Source organism: Schistocerca gregaria, chromosome X, assembly GCF_023897955.1.
Source record: "Schistocerca gregaria isolate iqSchGreg1 chromosome X, iqSchGreg1.2, whole genome shotgun sequence".
Lineage (NCBI taxonomy): Eukaryota > Metazoa > Arthropoda > Insecta > Orthoptera > Acrididae > Schistocerca > Schistocerca gregaria.
The window spans coordinates 796,576,741-796,592,953 of record NC_064931.1 but is presented as its reverse complement, the minus strand read 5'-3'; positions in this window follow the sequence as shown (position 1 = coordinate 796,592,953).

Here is a 16,213-nt window from a genome sequence, read left to right as displayed (position 1 = left end):
GTGCGCTCCGAAAAAACGAACTCTTACATCTTTCCGTGCGAGCTCTAGTTTCACTTATTTTATTATGATGATGTTGTAGGTGGGGGTCAAAAATATATTTTATCATTCTGAGGAAAACGTTTGTGATTCAAATTCGTGAAAATATCTCCCGCAAAGACGAACGCCTTTGTTTTAATGATTTCCAACCCAAATGCTGCATTACGTCCGTGACGCTCTCCCCCTGTTTCTCGATAATGCAAGACTTGCTGCCCTCCTTTGAACTTTCGCATAGTACTCCGTAAATCCTATCTGGTAAGGATCCCACACCGCGCAGCAGTACTCCTAAAGAAGACGGACAAGCGTAGAGTAGGCAGTCTCTTTAGTAGATCTGCTGCATCTTCGAAAGACTCTGACAATAAAACGCAGTCTTTGGTTCGCGTTCTCCACATTTTTATGTGTCCTTTCCATTGTACGTTGTTCGCAATTGGAATTCCCAGGTATTCAGTTGAATTGACAGACTTTAGATTTTATTGATTTGTCCTGTAGCCGAAGTCTAACGCATTCCTGTTAGCACTCGTGTGGATGGCCTTACGCTTTTCATTATTTAGGTTGTTCAGAAATGTTCAAATGTGTGTGAGATCTTATGGGACTTAACTGCGACGGTCATCAGTCCCTAAGCTTACACACTACTTAACTAAAATTATCCTAAGGACAAACACACACACCCATGCCCGAGGGAGGACTCGAACTTCCTCCGGGACCAGCCGCACAGGCCATGACTGCAGCGATTTAGGTTGAATGGCCAATTTTTGTGCTATATAGATATCTTTTCTTAATCTTTTTGCAATTTGTTTTGATCTTCTGAGGAATTTGCTACACAATAAACGACAGCGTTATCTACGAACAGCCTAAGATCACTGCTCGGATTGTCTCCTAAATCATTTATATAGGTAAGGAGCAGTAGAGGGCCTATAACACTACTTTGGGGAACGTCAGAAATCAATTATGTTTTACTCGACGTCTTTCAGCCAGTTACTACGAACTGTGACCTCTCTGATAAGAAATCATGAATCCAGTCGCATAATTGAGATGATATTCCATAAGCACGCAACTTGTTTAGAACCCGCTTATGAAGTACGGTGTCAAAAGCCTTCTGAAAATGTAGAAATACGTAAGCAATTTGATATCCCTGGTAGATAGCACTCAACACATCGTGCTAGTAAAAGCTATCTGTGTTTCACGAGAACGATGTTTTTTTTTCTTTAAATCTTTGTTGATTGTGTGTCAATAGATCATTTTCTTCGAGGTAATTCATAATACAGGAACACAATATATGTCCCAAAATCGTGCTGCATATCGTCGTTAATGATAAGTGCCTGTTATTTAGTGAATTACTCCTGTTGTATTTCTTGAATATCGGTGTGACCTTTGCAACTTTCCAGACTTTGGTTACTGGTCTTTCGTTGAGTGAGCTGTTGTATATGGTTGTTAAATATGGAGCTATTGCATCAGCATCACTTGACCCATTCGGTATGTTTAACTGAACAATTAATCCTCGTCAGCTTCCTAACTTCCTGGAAACATCGCTCAACAGGATTTTCTGCCTCATGGTATACTCTCGTCCTGTGAAGAGTGACTCCTCGCTGTTGCATCTCAGTAATCCAGGTGTGGGAGTTGAACTGTGGCCCTTGCCCGATAAGATACCCTTGAGATTTACTGAACATATTGGTGTAACGTAGCAGTCACCTCACACAATAAATAAATTGATTCCCAAGGGACAGAATTTAATACACATAGTACACACGTGAAAAATTCGGAGTAGGTATTAAGATCCATGGAGAAGAAATAAAAACTTTGAGGTTCGCCGATGACATCGCAATTCTGTCAGAGACAGCAAAGGACTTGGAAGAGTAGTTGAACGGAATGGATAGTGTCTTGAAAGGAGGATATAAGATGAACATCAACAAAAGCAAAACGACGATAATGGAATGTAGTCGAATTAAGTAGGGTGATTCTGAGAGAATTAGTTTAGGAAATGAGGCACTTACAGTAGTAAAAGAGTTTTGCTGTTTGGGGAGCAAAATAACTGATGATGGTTGAAGTAGAGAGGATATAACATGTAGACTGGCAATGGCAAGGAAAGCGTTTCCGAAGAAGAGAAATTTGTTAACATCAAGTATAGATTTAAGTGTCAGGAAGTAATTTCTGAAAGTATTTGTATGGAGTGTAGCCATGTATGGAAGTGAATCATGGACGATAAATAGTTTGGACAAGAAGAGAATAGAATCTTTCGGAATGTGGTGCTACAGAAGAATGCTGAAGATTAGATGGGTAGATCACATAACTAATGAGGAAGTATTGAATCGGATTGGGGAGAAGAGAAGTTTGTGGCACAACTTGACCAGAAGAAGGGATCGGTTGGTAGGACATGTTCTGAGGCATCAAGGGATCACCAATTTAGTATTGGAGGGCAGCGTGGAGGGTAAAAATCGTAGAGAGAGACCAATAGATGACTACACCAAGGAGATTCGGAAGGATGTATGTTGCAGTAGGTACTGGGAGATGAAGAAGCTTGCACAGGATAGAGTAGCTTGGAGAGCTGCATCAAACCAGTCTCAGGACTGAAGACCACAACAACAACAGTACGCACGTCCAGAATGGCAGAAAATTTCTCTTTGCAGATGCAGAAACATGCTGCATTAACCTAGTAAACTACACTCCTGGAAATGGAAAAAGGAACACATTGACACCGGTGTGTCAGACCCACCATAATTGCTCCGGACACTGCGAGAGGGCTGTACAAGCAATGATCACACGCACGGCACAGCGGACACACCAGGAACCGCGGTGTTCGCCGTCGAATGGCGCTAACTGCGCAGCATTTGTGCACTGCCGCCGTCAGTGTCAGCCAGTTTGCCGTGGCATACGGAGCTCCATCGCAGTCTTTAACACTGGTAGCATGCCGCGAGAGCGTGGACGTGAACCGTATGTGCAGTTGACGGACTTTGAGCGAGGGCGTATAGTGGGCATGCGGGAGGCCAGGTGGACGTACCGCCAAATTGCTCAACACGTGGGGCGTGAGGTCTCCACAGTACATCGATGTTGTCGCCAGTGATCGGCGGAAGGTGCACGTGCCCGTCGACCTGGGACCGGACCGCAGCGACGGACGGATGCACGCCAAGACCGTAGGATCCTACGCAGTGCCGTAGGGGACCGCACCGCCACTTCCCAGCAAATTAGGGACACTGTTGCTCCTGGGGTATCGGCGAGGACCATTCGCAACCGTCTCCATGAAGCTGGGCTACGGTCCCGCACACCATTAGGCCTTCTTCCGCTCACGCCCCAACATCGTGCAGCCCGCCTCCAGTGGTGTCGTGACAGGCGTGAATGGAGTGACGAATGGAGACGTGTCGTCTTCAGCGATGAGAGTCGCTTCTGCCTTGGTGCCAATGATGGTCGTATGCGTGTTTGGTGCCGTGCAGGTGAGCGCCACAATCAGGACTGCATACGACCGAGGCACACAGGGCCAACACCCGGCATCATGGTGTGGGGAGCGATCTCCTACACTGGCCGTACACCTCTGGTGATCGTCGATGGGACACTGAATAGTGCACGGTACATCCAAACCGTCATCGAACCCATCGTTCTACCATTCCTAGACCGACAAGGGAACTTGCTGTTCCAACAGGACAATACACGTCCGCATGTATCCGTAGCCACCCAACGTGCTCTAGAAGGTGTAAGTCAACTACCCTGGCCAGCAAGATCTCCGGATCTGTCCCCCATTGAGCATGTTTGGGACTGGATGAAGCGTCGTCTCACGCGGTCTGCACGTCCGGCCCGAACGCTGGTCCAACTGAGGCGCCAGGTGGAAATGGCATGGCAAGCCGTTCCACAGGACTACATCCAGCATCTCTACGATCGTCTCCATGGGAGAATAGCAGCCTGCATTGCTGCGAAAGGTGGATATACACTGTACTAGTGCCGACATTGTGCATGCTCTGTTGCCTGTGTCTATGTGCCTGTGGTTCTGTCAGTGTGATCATGTGATGTATCTGACCCCAGGAATGTGTCAATAAAGTTTCCCCTTCCTGGGACAATGAATTCACGGTGTTCTTATTTCAATTTCCAGGAGTGTATTATCTAGGTTGTTTGCCTTTCTGGCATAGAATGCACATTGCCAGTTGCCTGATAGCAATTGACTCAATTTTCTTGATGTGTACGTCCTGTTTAAGAATTGCGAGGCATTCTGCAGACCAGTGGTGTCCGAACAATAACTGGGTCCTCCATATGAGGTTGGCCTACATTTCCTGCTGAATACAGAGTTTCTATCTATCGCTATTCCGACGGGTCTGGACATACATAACTCCGTGTCCAAATCTTCGGTGAACATTCCAAGAGGACAATGGGATAAAATGTGTGGTGCTATGTTATCCCTGCTGGGCACGTATTGGATCACATAATTAAATACTTGCTAGACGAGTACCCAGTATAGTAATCTGGCATTCAAGTGCAGACAACTGTTCAGGAACGTTAGTGCCCTGTGGTCGGTCAGTGCAGATATCCGGTAGTTCACTGTGTACTGCTGGAACCTGTGCAAGCTCTAGACTATTGCTAAAAACTCTTCCTCATTAACATTATACCTCCTGTCACAATCATTCATCACCTGACCTACAAAGGAAATAACGCTGTATTCCTTACGCTTTCACTCACCCTGCTCCTGCTAAGATTGTATACTACAGCATAATAGGAACTATTTTTGATGGGGAAAGCTCAAAGCTAATATTGCGTTGCTGGAGGGTAAAGTTCCTACCTAACGTGTCCTTCATAGCCGGCAATTGAAGTTCGTATTCCTCGGACCTATGGAAGGTGATGGTCTTCCCTAGCAACCTTGAAAATGGGCTCCATTTCCGACATTATCTTTCACATAATAGCGGAAAAATCACCTCAACCCAAAAAACGACCAGAGTTGTCGCCGATTTTGGGTGAGGTAAATTGACAGATGGCTTCTAAATTCTCCCCAACAGCATGCATATCCCCGCTACTGATGATGTGGCCTGGGAATTTTACCTCCTGACGGAGAAACCTACATTTCACTAGCCTCAGGGTCGTACCAGAACGACCCAGCATCTGCAATACATCTCTACGGCTTCGGAGTTTTCTGTGAAACACTTTGGTGCAATTATGATCTTCGCGACTAATAGCATGATTTGCCTGTGCCCAAGTCCGCATCTAGGGCGCGAATAAACATAGCAACAGTTAGATTTAGCCCAAACACCAGGACTGCGTACTTTTACCGTTGACTATTAACGTCATATACTGCTCTTCATGGAATGTTGTGAAATCAAAATTAACTAGTGTATGACCAAGTCATATGTAGAACGGGGGGCGGGAGGGAGGGGGGTGTAAAAATTCAGCCTCCTCAAAGCTCGATAGAGGTTGTTCTATGCCGTCCGGCCCATCACATTCTTTAATTAGGCCCTGGAGTGAAAAGGATGGAATAGAGAGCTAAATAAAATTTCTCCCTCCCCTTGACTCTCAGATACAACTGTAACTGATTAATCTACCTGGTCAATATTAAACACACTGGAGTGAGGTTGTGTCTTCGCAAAAATCCCGCTGTTCCAGTGTCAGAGAGCTCCCTTCCATAATCATTTTCTGCAGTTCGCCCTGGTGATTGGGAACATTTTTCTACTAGCAGGGACGAAAGGCCGTCTGCATTGGCCAAAGATGGCTACGCAAATCACGCCTACAGGCACAACACTGCGAAGACGCAGAGATGTATTGCAGATGGTGGCTCGCTGTGGTACGACCCTGAGGCTAGTAAAATGTAGGTTTGTGTATGTGTATCAGTAAATATTCACAGAATGGCAGAATAAGTCTGTTTCAATTCACTGATATATTAACCTTTTCGCTCTTGCAGTCAATGATGGCATCAATGTGACTCAACCAATCAGCACCCAGGATAACAGGCAGTGTAAGATGAGCCACAATCAGAGCCTGGTAATACCACGTATATAATTTCTAACAACTGCCTGTTTACTGATTTGGATCTCGCACGCACCAGTGGCGCCCCTTATTATTCCCACTGCCACTACGAATACTTGTAGTCTATCCCCCAACCTAAATATGTTAACATACGCCTCCGAAATTGCCGATACAAGTGCGCGTGTGTCAGTGAGTATCGTTTGGGTAGATATAGAGCAGCCTAAAGCTCTCTGTGAACTCTGGAGAAGCTGTTCTGATAACAAAAATTCTTCCACTAACAAACCTTCCCATGGATTCTGCGGGCAGTTTGCCTCCCTTCCTGCATCACTGCACACAGAAGTGGGAGTAACTCAGACGTACCCCTTAGTGTTCTAGCCCGACTTCCGTGACAGAATAGGCCGCTGCCTGTTGCGTACTCACCCTGTTGTTTTTTAGCGGCTCACGACACCAATAGTTCACCTTGTGCAACCTTCCTCTCGCATTTGATCCCTGTATGATAGTATTATTTCTGTCGCTTTGATTAATTTAGCGTGAGTTATTTCCCTGTCCTCAGTCTGCCATCCCTTAGCTTGTCCGGACAAGCTTGTATTTGGATTTTGATTCTGCTTTCGGGCATTTCCCCCAACTTATCCCTACACAGGGTGGAAGCCGACAACTTCTCTCTCTTTGAAAATTGTCAAGTGTCCGCAGTATTTCCAAGTAGTGTTCAACTTTTCGACTCTGTAAGCGCAGAACAGGGAATCAGTGATCATAAGACCGTTGCAGCATCCCTGTATATGGAAGTAAATAGGATTATAAAAAAAGGGAGAAAGGTTTATCTGTTTAGAAAGAGTAATAGTAGGCAGATTTCAAAGTACCTAACAGATCAAAACGAAAATTTCTGTTCCGACACTGACAATGTTGAGCATTTATGGAAAAAGTTCAAGGAAATCGTAAAATGCGTTTTGGACAGGTACGTGCCCAGTAAAACTGTGAGGTACGGGAAAAACCCACCGTGGTTCAACAACAAAGTTAGTAAACTACTGCTAAAGCAAAGAGAGCTTCACTGCAAATTTAAACGCAGCCTAAGTTAGCGTAAGGATGGCTACGCGTGAAGCGTTCAGTGAATTCTAAAGTAAAATTCTATGTACCGACTTGACAGAAAATCCTAGGAAGTTCTGATCTTACGTTAAATCAGTAAGTGAATCGAAACAACATATCCAGACACTCTGGAATGATGATAGCATTGAAATAGTGGATGACATGCGTAAAGCTGAAATACTAAACACCTTTTTCCAAAGCTGTTTCACAGAAGAAGACCGCACTGCAGTTCCTTCTCTAAATCACCGCACGAACGAAAAAATGGCTGACATCTAAATAAGTGTCCAAGGAATAGAAAAGCAACTGAAATCAATCAACAGAGAAACGTCCACTGGACTTGATGGGATACCAATTCGATTCTTCGCAGAGTACGCGAAACAACTTGCCCCCCTTCTAACGGCAAATCTCTAGAGGAACGGAAAGTTCCAAATGATTGGAAAGGAGCATAGGTAGTTCCAGTTTTCAAGAAGAGTCATTGAGCAGATGCGCAAAACCATAGGCCTATATCTCTGACATCGATCTGATGTCAAATTTGCTCACGTATCATGTCATTTCTGGAAACCCAGAATCTTCTCTGTAGGAATCAACATGGATTTCGGAACCAGCGATCGTGTGACACCCAACTCGCTTTATTTGTTCATGAGACCCAGAAAATATTGTATACAGGCTCCCAGTGTAGATGCAATTGTCCTTGACTTCCGGAAGGCGTTCGATACAGTTCCGCACTGTCGCCTGATAAACAAAGTAAGAGCCTACGGAATATCAGACCAGCTGTGTGGCTGGAATGAAGAGATTTTAGCAAACACAACACACCATGTTGTTCTCAATGGAGAGACGTCTACAGACGATAAAGTAACCTCTGGCGTGCCACAGGGGAGTGTTATAGGACTATTGCTTTTCACAATATGCATAAATGACCTGGTAGATAGTGTAGGAAGTTCCATACAGCTTTTCGCGGATGATGCTGTAGTATAGAGAGAAGTTGCAGCATTAGAAAATTGCAGCGAAATGGAGGAAGATCTGCAGAGGATAGGCACTTGGTGTAGGGAGTGGCAACTGACCCTTAACATAGACAAATGTAATGTATTGCGAATACATAGAAAGAAGGATCCTTTATTGTATGATTATACGATAGCGGAAAAAAACATTGGTAGCAATTACTTCTGTAAAATATCTGGGAGTACGCGTACGGAACGATTTGAAGTGGAATGATCATATAACATTAATTGTTGGTAAGGCTGGTGCCAGGTTGAGATTCATTGGGAGAGCCCTTAGAAAATGTAGTGCATCAACAAAAGAGGTGGCTTACAAAACACTCGTTCGACCTATACTTGAGTATTGCTCAACAGTGTGGGATCCGTACCTGGTCGGGTTGACAGAGAAGATAGATAAGATCCAAAGAAGAGCGGCGAGTTTCGTCACAGGGTTATTTGGTAAGCGTGATAGCGTTACGGAGATGTTTAAGAAACTCAAGTGGCAGACTCTGCAAGAGTTTCACTGTTTCGCGGTGAAGCTTGCTGTTCAGGTTTCGAGAGAGTGCGTTTCTGGATGAGGTATCGAATATATTGCTTCCCCGTACTTATACTTCCCGAGGAGATCACGAATGTAAAATTAGAGAGATTCGAGCATGCACGGAGCCTTTCCGGCAGTCGTTCGTCCCGGGAACCATACGCGACTGGAACAGGAAAGGGAGGTAATGACAGTGGCACGTAAAGTGCCCTTCGCCACACACCGTTGGGTGGCTTGCGGAGTATAAATGTAGATGCAGATGTAGAATACTGATGATCGGAGCATCATGTGATATCTTAGGGTAATCGTTTCCTCGAGATCCTTGGAAGGCTCTTGGTGTCACACTGCCAATGCCTGGCACAGAAATATCTCGGGGAGACTCACCTACTGGCAGTGTAGCCCGGTCCTGTCATCATAAACTGTCTAACTCTCTGTTGACGTGCCTTGTTCCAGTACTGAGCCAGGAATTCACAACTCAACTGCGCAATGTCCGCACATAAACGTTCTCTTACTTGCCACCACAGGCTCACCTCGGATGTGACGTGTTGCCCGAATAAGTTGATCAGCTGCAAAGGACTGACTTTACCTGACTCGTACCAGTCTCGGAAGTCATGGAGGTAGTCCACTGGGTGAATTTTTGAATTCATTCCACTGAAAGTCTCTCAGTTAGAGGATGTGTACTGAATGGTAAGGTGCCAAAACAGTAGTGGTTCTCTTAGCGATAGTTAATGACCTCATATTATTTGATCTGTCTGCTCCAGTGCTCGATTCTACCTGTGGTGCCGCTGTGGCTGACCGTAGGAAGCCTTCACACGGGGCGGCCACCAGAGGAGCGGCGCGAGAACCCAATACATCAAACGTGCCGCCTCTCTCTGTGTTATGACCTCCAGGGGAGGCCGCCTGTATTCTGCTTTCTACCTAGTGTTGGGAAAAATCGAATGAAAATAATCGATTCAGTCGGTTGTTGGAAAACAATCGACACATTCGGTTGCAACTTTAAATACCGGTTGAATTATTCATTCATTATTTTAAATGGAACCAGTCTATGGGAACAACTGTATGGAAAACAAAAGAATCAGTCGGTTGTAGCTTTACGTATCGATTGGATTATTATGCATTCATTTCTTTAGATTGAAAACAGCCCGTGGAAGCAACCGAATAAAAACAGTCGACACAGTCCGTTGGTGTTTTGTGTACTGACAGAGTTATTCAACTTTCTTTTCAAGTGAAAAGAATCTATCTAGCGTCTGGGCGCAGGTCTCGCCAATGTTGCGCTGTGCTCGCGTCGGCCACCGCGCCATCTCTTCGCGTCTTCTGTAACCCTGGCGCTGGCAGGAGCGAACGTCACCCGTCGGGGAAGAGGGTAAAAAAAAGTATGGGAGTGAAATCACTCAAACCCAGAGACTGAGTGAAAACATTCATATAACTGGCGTAACTGAAGATATTCGTGTCACTTGGTTGTCTCGCATTCAATGAAACCACTCAAACACGGTGAGTGAATGAAAACATTAATATAGCTGACATGGCCGCTGAGATTAGCTTCCACCCTGTTCGACTGAAAAATCCGACTGAACGAAAATACGATCGACTGAGCAATCGATTGTTGAAAACAGTCGATTCTCCCATCACTCCTTCTACCTGTGCTTCCCACAGTCGTTACAAAAATGTCTCCACAATCCTCTTCTCAAAAAATTCTGATTTTCCTTCTGCTGATTCAAGCTGGGAATTAAATTTTCTTATCTTGTCATGGTTGCCAGGTATGGAAAGAAGAGATAAAAATGGTTTGTGGAGATGTACTAACAGTCACTGTTCTCTGGCAGATCAGTCACCTGCTGATCGTCTGTCCCTGAACACTTTCAGCCCTAGTAAAGGTGTTTCGTTGTCCAGTAACGTATCATTTAAACGAAAGATGAGCAGTAGGGAAACTAAAGACCAACAAAAGTCAGTGGATCCTTCTAACGCATATTCAGTAATAGAGTGAGTTTACAGTGAAACCTTCCCGTCTCCTCTATACCTCTTTTGTTATTGATAACCTTCATTTTTACCATAAACTATGAAACCTTTCCTTAGGATTTCTATCTCTTGCTTAATAATAACCAATGAAATCTTCCCTTTGAAATTTATTCTCTTTCTCAATCTTCGCATACAAATTTAATTGCTGCTTTTTAAAAGCGATTTTCGGATTATTTCGACGAAACATAGAATGTGTTGTCGTCGTGTGGCTCTCAGTCGTTTTCTGCAATAACCCAAAACTGTTCCTTACCTTTTTTACTGTTACTGGATCGCCATCTGACTGCTACATCGAACTGCTACATGAATATACTTACTCTGTTTTATTATACTCTATTAGCTGCTGGTGGGATTTCATAATAAGTGGCTGTATTTATTACCAAAACTGACGTTATTCTTTAATAGCAAAGATGACGTTATTCTTTAATTAATTTGACTGAACTTTCGCAATAGTTAAACTTTTTCTTGACAACAATAAAATTTTGCAAAGTTTTACGTCGATGGTTTTTGGGATGGTTTATAATTAGAAATGCAATATTGCTGGCAAAAGTTAATTGTATTCTGAATGAAATGATTTTACAAACGTTCAAATGGGACTTACTTTTTACAGTAATCTCACAACTAGCAATGCTCAAACATACCTTCAGTAGTCTTGAGTTTATCAAAAAATTAATTCAATAATATTATTTTGTCTTATTATAATAGTTAGCTGATGTCTCTCTACATCCGTTTATAATCTCTTGCAAATCATAGCTAGTGGCTGGCAGGCGCACCGCTCCTCTCAACCTCTTGCTTCAGACCTGCTACCGACTCGCTTCACTTCTCGCTTACTACTGACTTCCTACGAACGGTAAAGTGCGGTCTCTCCCACCAACAATGCTTTCTGGTGCAGACAATCCCTGCTACCATTACAAAATGTATCAATGCGCGGTCTTTCCCGCTCTTTTCTTAAAATGTATCCATACGCGGTCTCTCCCACCCTTTTTAAAATTATATCAATTTGCGGTCTCTCTTGTCAACAATACTTTGGTGCAGACATTCCCTGCTACCACAATTATTTCCAACATGACAAATATTAATTATTCCTACTTAATCCTATTAATAAAATATAAACATCTTTCATAAATTGTGATTTGACAATAGGTAATAGAAATATACACGTCTTACAACAGTGAACTGAGAAATTCGTAACCATGACATTAGAAATGAAAATAATTTACATATAGGCTATCCCCGCCCCCTCTCTAGAGTTCAGAACAGAGTTTTTGTACAATTTAGTAGATTAAAGACAATGTTAATTCTGACCGTGATTGGTGGTGAGAGCAGTTTCCTATCTCTTAGAGTTGTTTAGGCGATCACGCCTCACACATACATCTTCTTTCAATGTGCACTTATTGATTTCTGCTTCTAGTAAATTTTTTGTTTGTAATTTGATAAAAAGACCTTTTTTAGATTATGGGCGTAGATGTTTGTTGTGAAATAGTTGTCTACTCCATAATTCTCTCGAAAGTGTCTGGTATGGATGTGTATGGGCGTGTGAAATCCCTAACTTCTTTGAACAGGGATTAAATATATGTTGGTATACGTTGTCTAACCTTTCCGTTTTGAGTTAAATGTGTTACCCAACATACTGGGAAATGATTTCTTAGTGTTTTTGCCCTACATAGGGATCGGAGTTCTGAAATTAAGTGGAATATCTGCGATACGGGAAATAGTGTGGTGCGTCATTTTATATCACTGTCGGTTGCATACGGCAGCCAGTCTGCGAGGACTCATACTATCTGGGAATAATTGCTTATCAGCGTCAATTTTGTTCACCTCTAAAGCAAGTATCGTGAACGCAGCTACGAAATGGATTGTGCTAACTTCAATATTCATTCACTACAACAATATGTTTTAGAAGCACTGCGATTTCCTACCAATATTGAACCAATAAGGAACGAGGCGCTGTTATTTTTCCCGAAGACATGCAGCTCTCCTGTTTGGTAAATGACACTGGCGGCCTCTTTAGTAAAATATTACGTTGGTAAAATAGTTGCGCGGCTACGATGTCAGGGTGCGGACTACTTAGGAGGATGTCGTCATTAGGAAAAACGAAACTGAGATTATACTGGTCGGAGTGGGTAATGTTAGATTCCTTAATCGGGCAGTGAGGGTAGATAATCTAAAAACTGAAATGGATAGTTTCAAATTAGATATAGCAGGAATTGGTGAAGATCAGTGGTAAGAGGAACAAAACTTCTGGTCACATTAGTATTGGCTATTACAAAATCAAGTAGGGTTATAGCAAGAGTAGATCTAATAATCAATAAGAAACCAGGATTAGTGATAAGTTTCTAAAAACAGCAAAATGAATACAGTACCGTAGACAAGATAAACGCGAAGATAACACCCACCACAATGTAACAACTTTAAATATTAACTAGCTTTACAGATAACGAAGAAATTGAGAGGATGTATAATGAGTTACAGAAATTATTCATATAGTTAATGGAGATGAACATTTAATTGTAAAGGGGGTCTGCAGTTCGAAAGCAGCAAAAGGAGGACAAAGAAAAATAGTAGTAAATTTGAACTGAGAGAAAGTAATGAAAGATGACGTTGCCTGGTAGAATTTTACACTGAGATTAATTTACTGGGAACTAAAACTCAATATAAAAATCATGAAAGGAGGCTGTGTACGTGGAATCGACCTAGAGACACAGGAAGGTTTCAAAAAGATTACATAATGGCAAGAGAGAGATTTCGAAATCAGTTTAGAACTGCCAAACCTTTCCAGGATCTGCCGTGGTCTCTGAACATGATTTTAGGGAACACAACATAAGACGAATGGGTAACCTTGACAGATAGACTGGAACCATGAATGCAGCAGAGTAGCAAACATCCGAATGAAAAAGCACTGTAGAAATTTTTGAATAACGTGCGAGATATTGAATGTAACTGACGAAAGGATGAAATGTAAAAATGAAGCAAATGGAGCAGACAAAAAGGTACGCAAACGTCAAAAAATTACATTGACAGGAAGTACAAAATGCCAAAGCAGGGATGGCTGCACGAGAAATGCCAGGATGTAGAAACATGTGTAGCTAGGAGAAGGATAGATTCTGATAATGTAAAATTACAGACATGTTTGCAGCAGACAGAAGTAACTGCATGAAGTGAACAGCTCAAATTGCAAGCCAGTACTAAGCTAAGAAGGATACTCTGAAATGTGAAATGTATATGTACAAGACTTGAGGGAAATGAACTTCAAGAAAAGAGGAAGCAGATGAAAATGAGTTTGGAGATATCATACTGCGAGAAGAACTCAACAGAGCAAAGAAAGGCCTCAGTCGAAAGAAGGCTCCTGGGGTAGGTTTATGGAGGTCCTTCGGATACCCAGCCATGAAAATCAGTTTCACCTGGTGTGCAAGATATACCGGATGTCTCTCCTGAGAGTCGTGACACTCATATTCTCCTCATCAAGTATTTCATGGGAAGTCGATTGCAAATGGAAAGTACCGGTTTGTTTCCCATTACGAAATTTTTATTTTTAAAATCGGAATTCGATAGAGTGGTCCCACATTAGTCTAGTACGATATTCGTTTTATCGGTGTGTATTAACAGGTATAGTAAAAGACAAAGAATAACATCTTCCCTTCCCCCCCGCAGCGCGCCATCTGCTAACAAATGGTTCAAATGGCTCTGAGTACTATGGGACTTAACAACTGAGGTCATCAGTCCCGTAGAACTTAGTACTACTTAAACCCAACTAACCTAAGGACATCACACACATCCATGCCCGAGGTAGGATTCGAACCTGCGACCGTTGCGGTCGCGAGGTTCCAGACTGAAGCGCCTAGAACCGCTCGGCCACACCGGCCGGCCCGTGTACTATCGCCACACAGCAGTGCTACTCAGTTGCTGCAGGGGTACTGGTTAAAATTCTTGTTCTACTGTCTCTGTAAATACACATCGATAATGCTAATATCGCTCTAGACCGTATGTAACCGTTCTACCGAAAGAACACGTAAAGTCCCGCTTTAAAAAACGGTTTGTTTATAACGACAAACAAATCGATATTTCCCATTAACACTGGGCATCACTTCAAAGACGTGATGAACAGTATCAGGGCAGACTCCATCTACACATTCAAAAAATAAAATTTCCATTATCTGTTGAAACACCTCAGAAACTGCTCCTGATTACTCTTAGAAAAGACGGTGTATGTGACAGGTGAAACAGCCTCAAACTTCAAGAAAAATGCAATAATTCCAGTACCAAAGAAAACAGATGCTGACATACGTGAATATTAACGAACTGTCAGTTTATTAAGCCATGCTTGCAAATACCGACACAAATTATTTAAAGAAGAATGAGAAGACCAATAGACGTCGACCTTGGGGAAGATCAGTCTACATGCTGGAGAAATGTAAGAACAAGCGAGGCAACACTGACCCTACGACTTACCTCAGAAGTTACGTTAACGAGGAGCAAACGGACATTTGTAGCATTTGTAGCCTTAGAGAAAGCTTTTGACAATGTTGACTGGAATAATCTCCCTGAAACCATGAAGGCACCAAGAAAAAAATCCAGGGAGAGTAGATTATCTACAACTCATACAGAAAGCAGACTACAGCTGTGAGGCGTGTTCAATAAGTAATGCACCACAGTATTTTTCAAGGCCAGTTTCGGTTTTAAAAATGCGGAATTTGTTGTGGGATATCATTGAATATTCCCGCTTCAGCCTTGATAGTGTCATGATGTTCCGATAGGTGACAGCGCTATACGTAGCCTTCAAAATGGCGTCTATAACGGAAGTGTGTTCCAAGCAGAGAGCTGTCAATAACTTTCTTTTGGCAGAAAACCAGAATATCACACATATTCATAGGGACTTGCAGAATATCTACGGAGACCTGGCAGTGAACACAAGCATGGTGATTCGTTGGACGAGGGATCTGTCACCATCAAACAATGTCATGGAAACCTGTCCGATCTCCTGCGTGGCGGCCGGCTGCAAACAACTGTGACCCCTGCACTCTCCTCCGAAGAAGAAGTCATAGCCACACCTTCAGCTGTAAAAATTATGACGACGGTCTTCTGAGGCTCTGAAGGGGTTATTCTGTTTGATTTATTCGCTCGTGATTCTACGATCAACTCTGAAGTGCATTGTGCTACCCTCAGGAAACTGAAGAACGACTTCAGCGTGTTCATCGCCACAAAAATGCAAACCATTTTCTCCTTCTCAATGACAACCCAAGACCTCGCAAAAATCTGCACACCCGAGAGGAGCTCACAGAACGTCACTGGAATGTTCTTCAACATCCACTCTACGGCCCGGATTTCGTACCTTCCGACTTCCGTCTGTTTGGCCCAATGAAGGATTCACTCCACGGGAAGCAGTAGGACGATGATGCGGAGGTTACTGATGAAGCAAGAGTTTTGCTCCAACGTCGACTGGTAGAGTGGTACCATGTGGGCATAGAGTCCCTCCTAGTGATGTGTCGTAAGGCCGTCATATTGAACGGGGATTATGTTGAAAAATAGGGTTTTGTATGGAAAATAATTGGGAATAATATGGTGTATTGCAGTCCTGAATAAAATCAACCTGCTTTCAGAAAAAATGTGTTGGTGTACTTACTGAACGCCCCTTGTATAAGAGTCGAAG